At 35.5% G+C, this 8,157-nt stretch overlaps 1 protein-coding gene across 1 annotated transcript in view; it reads right to left on the bottom strand.

Annotated features, from left to right (window-relative positions):
- Positions 1-5,578, bottom strand: part of LOC110445468 — a 243,428-nt gene extending 237,850 nt beyond the window's left edge. Inside the window, exon 1 of the mRNA XM_021490120.1 lies at positions 5,369-5,578. The gene's annotated coding sequence lies outside the window, so the exon portion shown is untranslated. The remainder of the gene's footprint in view (positions 1-5,368) is intronic.
- Positions 5,579-8,157: the final 2,579 nt, after the last annotated feature.

Genomic DNA, 8,157 nt, shown 5'->3' with positions numbered 1-8,157 from the left:
GGGGGGGGGTCCTTTACATGCAGTGACACTGTCTGGTGTGATCTTGGCCATGTGAATTAATTACTGTAACGGTTATATTAAGTTCTGCATTGGTAACATTAGGCTTTAATTACCAAATAATTATAGCAATTTTTAGAAAATAAAATTCAAAATTCAATTGGAATGGTAAAGAGATGGATAAAATTCATTTTATTGATTTGCATAATAATACAAAAAAAAAAAAAACGGCGATCGTTGCAGCTTTATTTTTATTGTTGGCAAATTGAAATATGGCAATTTATGCCATAAAAGATTTTTAATTTGGTAAACATAGTGATTTAAGCCAAATGAAATTACATGCATTTTTCCTATTGCATAAGGATTTTGATTGCAGGTACGCTGTAGGTAGATCATGGTCAGAAGATTTTATTTTTTCTTTATTTTTTCCTAACATTTTAAGTCATTATCATGAACAAGATCAATAATTCAATTTGTTATAAACAGTTTGCAAGTTTTTTTCCACCCATCAGTTTTAGTGAACAAATAACGAGGTTTTGGCTCTGCCAATCTAAACAGAAATGTTTGGAATTATTTAAATATTTATTACTGATAATATAAACGGAAACTAAACATTATTATGAAATCAGCACTTTTAGGTAATGATGAAAGGAGTTAACTCATTAATTTCTCCCCTTAAATTTCATAATGAACTATTCCAACATTTGAGTTGGAAGAGTTAAAATGTTTCTTCAGGTGTCAATAATAGTTAATGGTGACAGATCTAGAGCTATATGTACATTGACATACTTTTCAACTCTCCGAATTTAGGAGGGAGACTCCCGATTTTGGATTTAATATTTCTTACCAGTGAATCTGCTAAAATATCCCTAAATTCTAAGATCTAATGATTTCCGCTGAAAGAACAACTCAAAATATGTCAATGAAAAGAGTCATTTGGTCCCTAGGGATTATATATATATATATATATATATAAAAACACAAATAAAAATATTTTATTTGTGTTTTTAATTTTGTGCACGTGGAATTCCCCTTCATGAAAATTTCAATAGAATGGCAAGTTATTATAATCCATTGATACAGCTCAATATCAGTTCATTAAAATCAATAGTTCAATAACATCAACTCCGTCAATGTAAACATTTGACTGGAAAGATAATTTAATGTGAATGATACTAGCGCCATTGTCCATCTATGTGATATGTGACTAATACACTCCGAAGCTGTCTGCCAACAACCTCACATGAATAAAAAACTTTAATTAAAACCATTCTTTATCTAACAAATCTAACTAGCCTGCCACATGTATTGTATATCAGAATTACAAATATGAAAGATTGATGGAACCGTAGATCAGGTTGTGCCAAGTAACAGTGGAATCCATCACAAAGTCTAATAGACCGTGAACGAGGTAAAAGGCTTGTTTATTACTTTCCCACGGTCCACTTCACACTTACAATACATTCCCCACACATACATTGTCAAACATTATCACACACTTTCAATAAACATAACATTTAGCACATTTAAACATTAAACATTATTACAGACTTAAACATACACACATGGCAAACTTGCACCTTCAAACCTCAACAGATATCATTGAAAATTAATCAAGACACATATTTACTGTCAAACACTGAAACACAACTAAAATACACACAAGACACATATTTAGTGCCAAACACTGAAACACAACTAAAATACACACAAGACACATATTTACTGTCAACCACTGAAACACAACTAAAATACACACAAGACACATATTTACTGTCAAACACTTACACAATACAATACACACAAGACACATATTTACTGTCAAACACTAACACACAATACAATACACACATGACTCATATTTTCTGTCAAACATTAACACACCTACAATTCACACAAGACACATATTTACTGTCAAACACTTACACACTATTCAATATACACACATGACACATATTTACTGTCAAACACTAACATACAATACAATACACACATGACACATTAACTGTCAAACATTAACACACCTACAATTCACACAAGACATATTTACTGTCAAACACTTACACAATACAATACACACAAGACTCATATCTACTGTCAAACACTTACACACAATACAATACACACAAGACACATATTTACTGTCAAACACTTACACACAATACAATACACACAAGACACATATTTACTGTCAAACACTAACACACAATACAATACACACAAGACACATATTTACTGTCAAACACTAACACACAATACAATACACACAAGACACATATTTACTGTCAAACACTAACACACAATACAATACACACAAGACACATATTTACTGTCAAACACTAACACACAATACAATACACACAAGACACATATTTACTGTCAAACACTAACACACAATACAATACACACAAGACACATATTTACTGTCAAACACTAACACACAATACAATACACACAAGACACATATTTACTGTCAAACACTAACACACAATACAATACACACAAGACACATATTTACTGTCAAACACTAACACACAATACAATACACACAAGACACATATTTACTGTCAAACACTAACACACAATACAATACACACAAGACACATATTTACTGTCAAACACTAACACACAATACAATACACACAAGACACATATTTACTGTCAAACACTAACACACAATACAATACACACAAGACACATATTTACTGTCAAACACTAACACACAATACAATACACACAAGACACATATTTACTGTCAAACACTAACACACAATACAATACACACAAGACACATATTTACTGTCAAACACTAACACACAATACAATACACACAAGACACATATTTACTGTCAAACACTAACACACAATACAATACACACAAGACACATATTTACTGTCAAACACTAACACACAATACAATACACACAAGACACATATTTACTGTCAAACACTAACACACAATACAATACACACAAGACACATATTTACTGTCAAACACTAACACACAATACAATACACACAAGACACATATTTACTGTCAAACACTAACACACAATACAATACACACAAGACACATATTTACTGTCAAACACTAACACACAATACAATACACACAAGACACATATTTACTGTCAAACACTAACACACAATACAATACACACAAGACACATATTTACTGTCAAACACTAACACACAATACAATACACACAAGACACATATTTACTGTCAAACACTAACACACAATACAATACACACAAGACACATATTTACTGTCAAACACTAACACACAATACAATACACACAAGACACATATTTACTGTCAAACACTTACACACAATACAATACACACAAGACACATATTTACTGTCAAACACTAACACACAATACAATACACACAAGACACATATTTACTGTCAAACACTTACACACAATACAATACACACAAGACACATATTTACTGTCAAACACTAACACACAATACAATACACACAAGACACATATTTACTGTCAAACACTTACACACAATACAATACACACAAGACACATATTTACTGTCAAACACTAACACACAATACAATACACACAAGACACATATTTACTGTCAAACACTTACACACAATACAATACACACAAGACACATATTTACTGTCAAACACTAACACACAATACAATACACACAAGACACATATTTACTGTCAAACACTTACACACAATACAATACACACAAGACACATATTTACTGTCAAACACTAACACACAATACAATACACACAAGACACATATTTACTGTCAAACACTTACACACAATACAATACACACAAGACACATATTTACTGTCAAACACTAACACACAATACAATACACACAAGACACATATTTACTGTCAAACACTTACACACAATACAATACACACAAGACACATATTTACTGTCAAACACTAACACACAATACAATACACACAAGACACATATTTACTGTCAAACACTAACACACAATACAATACACACAAGACACATATTTACTGTCAAACACTAACACACAATACAATACACACAAGACACATATTTACTGTCAAACACTAACACACAATACAATACACACAAGACACATATTTACTGTCAAACACTAACACACAATACAATACACACAAGACACATATTTACTGTCAAACACTAACACACAATACAATACACACAAGACACATATTTACTGTCAAACAATAACACACAATACAATACACACAAGACACATATTTACTGTCAAACACTAACACACACCTACAGTACACACAAGACACATATTTACTGTCAAACAATAACACACAATACAATACACACAAGACACATATCTACTGCCAAACACTTACACAATACAATACACACAAGACACATATATACTGTCAAACACTAGCACACATTACAATACACACAAGACTCATATCTACTGTCAAACACTTACACACAATTCAATACACACAAGACTCCTATCTAAAGTCAAACAGTTACACACAATTCAATACACACAAGACTCATATCTTCTGTCAAACACTTACACACAATACAATCCACACAAGACACAATTTACTATCAAACACTGACACACACCTACATTACAATACACACACAACTCATATCTACTGTCAAACACTTACACACAATTCAATACACACAAGACACATATTTACTGTCAAACAATAACACACAATACAATACACACAAGACACATATTTACTGTCAAACATTAACACACCTACAATTCACACAAGACACATATCTACTGTCAAACACTTACACACAATACAATACACACAAGACACAATTTACTATCAAACACTGACACACACCTACAATACAATACACACACAACTCATATCTACTGTCAAACACTTACACACAATACAATACACACAAGACTCATATCTACTGTCTAACATTTATACACAATACAATACACACAAGACACATACTCCAATTTTACAAATTTATAAGGTCACAAGTCATGTATTCATTTGTAGAATACCAATATGCATAATTACAATACATGCAAGAACAATAGCTGATGTTAATTCAGTTAGTCCAGGACATTACTGATATCGGAATCTTTGTTTACAATCTTTGTTTACAATCTTTGTTTACAATGTGTCCAAGGATAATACTTAACAAATGAATGTCAGCAATTTTTATCCTCTTACGAAGGAAAATAACATGAAGCATTGAAAACCCTTATCAATGTCACTGTTACAATTCGAATATTTCTGTTCTAATTCAAGCTCATCTGCATTCTGGTTATAATTTGGTACCATTTGCAGTGTGATACCCATTCCTGACAGAGTCAAATATATATCATGCATAGGTAACTTTTGTTCACTTACCTTGGAGAATTGAACTAATTCCGTGTACCTTCTCTGTTTATTATATATCCTAAGTGTATCAGTATTTTATCAATACCATGACTGCCCCAACCTGAGAGCACAGCTGTATCTGTGGTGCTGCAGGAGACATGGGCTGCTGTGTGAGTGTGGGCTACTGAGGACAATCTACCTGGTACCCAGCCTCTGTAGCCAGTGGAGCAGTATCTCACAGAGCACGGCTAGGACCATGTCATCAGCCACTGGAGCATAGGGCCTTGTAAGCTACCACAATGAAGCACAGTGCCTTGTCATCTACCAGTGCAGCACAAGGCCTTGAAATCTACCAGTAAAACACATGGCCTTCTCATCTACCAGTGGAGCACAGGGACTAACAGTTGAGTACAGAGACTTGTCATCTACAAGTGGAGCACAGGGCCTTAAAATCTACCAGTGGAGCAAAGGGCCTTGTAAGCTACCAATGGAGCATTGGGCCTACTCATCTACCAGTGGACCAAAGGGCCTTATCATCTACCAGTGGAGCACAGGGCCTTGTATTTACCAGTGGAGCACAGGGCCTTCTCATCTACCAGTGGACCACAGGGCCTTGTATCTACCAGTGGAGCACAGGGCCTTGTATCTACCAGTGGACCACAGGGCCTTGTATCTACCAGTGGAGTGCAGGCCCTTGTCATCTACCAGTGGAGTGCAGGCCCTTGTCATCTACCAGTGGAGTGCAGGCCCATATCATCTACCAGTGGAGCACAAGGCCTTTTCATCTACCAATGGAGCACAGGGACTTGTAAGCTACCAATGGAGCACAGAGACTTTTCATCTACCAGTGGAGCACAGTGCCTTGTATCTACCAGAGGAGCACAGGGCCTTCTTATCTACCAGTGGACCACATGGCCTTATCATCTAACAGTGGTCCACAGGGCCTTGTATCTACCAGTGGAGTGCAGGCCCATGTCATCTACCAGTGGAGCACAAAGCCTTCTCATCTACCAGTGGAACACAGGCCCATGTCATCTACCAGTGGAGCACAAGGCCTTCTCATCTACCAGTGGAGCACAGGGACTTGTAAGCTACCAGTGTAGCACAAGACCTTCTCATCTACCAGTGGAGCACAGGGACTTGTAAGCTACCAATGGAGCACATGACCTTCTCATCTACCAGTGGAGCACAGGGCCTTGTCATTTACCAGCGGAGCACAGGGCCTTGTATCTACCAGTGGATCACAGGGCTTTCTCATCTACCAGTGGAGCACAGGGCCTTCTTATCTACCAGTGGAGCACAGGGCCTTGTTATCCATTATTTGATCAACCACTAAAGTAAAGTATACAATACCATACTTTACACTAGACTAGACTTCTTTGATATTTTACTCTGATATATGGCTATCTTTTCAATAAATGTTCAGTTTCTTATTTTAATAGAAAGTTGATGAAAGAGTAATTCATAACAAGGAATTCAAGATGAAGTAGTTTTTACCATATATAATTTGTCCCCGTATAAGTCTTGCCAAGTTAATCAATCTCCACAAAACACTGCATCATCTGCTATAAATAGCAAACAATTAACAATTGCTTACTTACAAAATGGGATTAATCTTTACGAGTGTTTCTTTGTGGTTTTAAAAACATTTCATGGAAGAAAGCCTGTAATTAGTCTGTTCATTGTCGATCCGTGTTTGGTCTCCATAGCGATGAAATTACACCATTGAACATTGTAAATTATGGGGTTTTTTCAAGATTACTTCAGACAAATTCTCCAGAACAGTGAAACTGGGATTTCACCTGAAAACCATTTATTTCCTTTATTATACATAGACCACAACAGGCAGTCTTCTTACTCATGGCCGTCTGAACTCAAGTTTTCACCACAGGCTTGTCTAGCAGTATCACCAATGACCTGGCGAACAATGTCCCACCATAGCAAAGAATTACAAGGTCTGACCATCAGGGAATCATGTCCTCAGTAATTGCAAATAAAATCTTATGAATGATGTATGAGAAACAATTTATTCAAAATTTGCAACATTCTAGCTCCCTGCAGATTTTTGCTTTTAATCATGAAGGTCCAATACTAAACACATTATTATAAGTTTTGAAATTATAATCGGACTTCATCTAAAATGTTGAAGAACCAGTAATTTAATTATGCATTATACACGGGAGTCCAGCTGGGTTTTGGCAAAACTTCTTTCCATTGAATTAAATGTGCTTTAACATTAAAGTACAGTTAAGGATCACTGTGCCACTACAGGCAAAACACTGGAGAATTCCACTTTGTTTTCTGTACACAGAGTAACCTCCCCTTAATATGGGTTTGGCTGTAACTGAAATGGGACTAGTGGAAGCTCCAGTGTACTACATACTGTTGTCCAGGTATGTTTGTAATTTAGTTAGTAAGAGGGACAGTATAACGATTGAAGGCCAAGGGTCGCATTCATTTATCGCAATCCAAACGGTATGAAGTTTGTTTATGAAATAAGGTCGGACCCAGTAATCTGATGCTGCTTTCAGGCGAGCCTTGACAAAGCCTTGCAAGGCCTGCATAAACATTAACATGTCCGCCAGGATTCATACCTGAAAATGTTACATTTAACAAGAGGCCGAGAGGGCCTGTATCGCTCACCTGTTTCTTTTGTTACATGCAACTGACATATAGGTAACTTAAGACCATTTGGTAACTAGAACATAAGACATTTTAACATCTCTTAAACGGTTCTGACGGTTCTGAAGATATTGTTGTTTGAAATTTTAATTTTAAAGCTTTTAACCAAAGTTGACATTTGAATCCCGATTTGCACT

This window comes from Mizuhopecten yessoensis, unplaced genomic scaffold (assembly GCF_002113885.1).
Source record: "Mizuhopecten yessoensis strain PY_sf001 unplaced genomic scaffold, ASM211388v2 scaffold2307, whole genome shotgun sequence".
In the NCBI taxonomy this organism is placed as follows: domain Eukaryota; kingdom Metazoa; phylum Mollusca; class Bivalvia; order Pectinida; family Pectinidae; genus Mizuhopecten; species Mizuhopecten yessoensis.
This window is presented reverse-complemented; position numbering and strand designations above follow the sequence as displayed.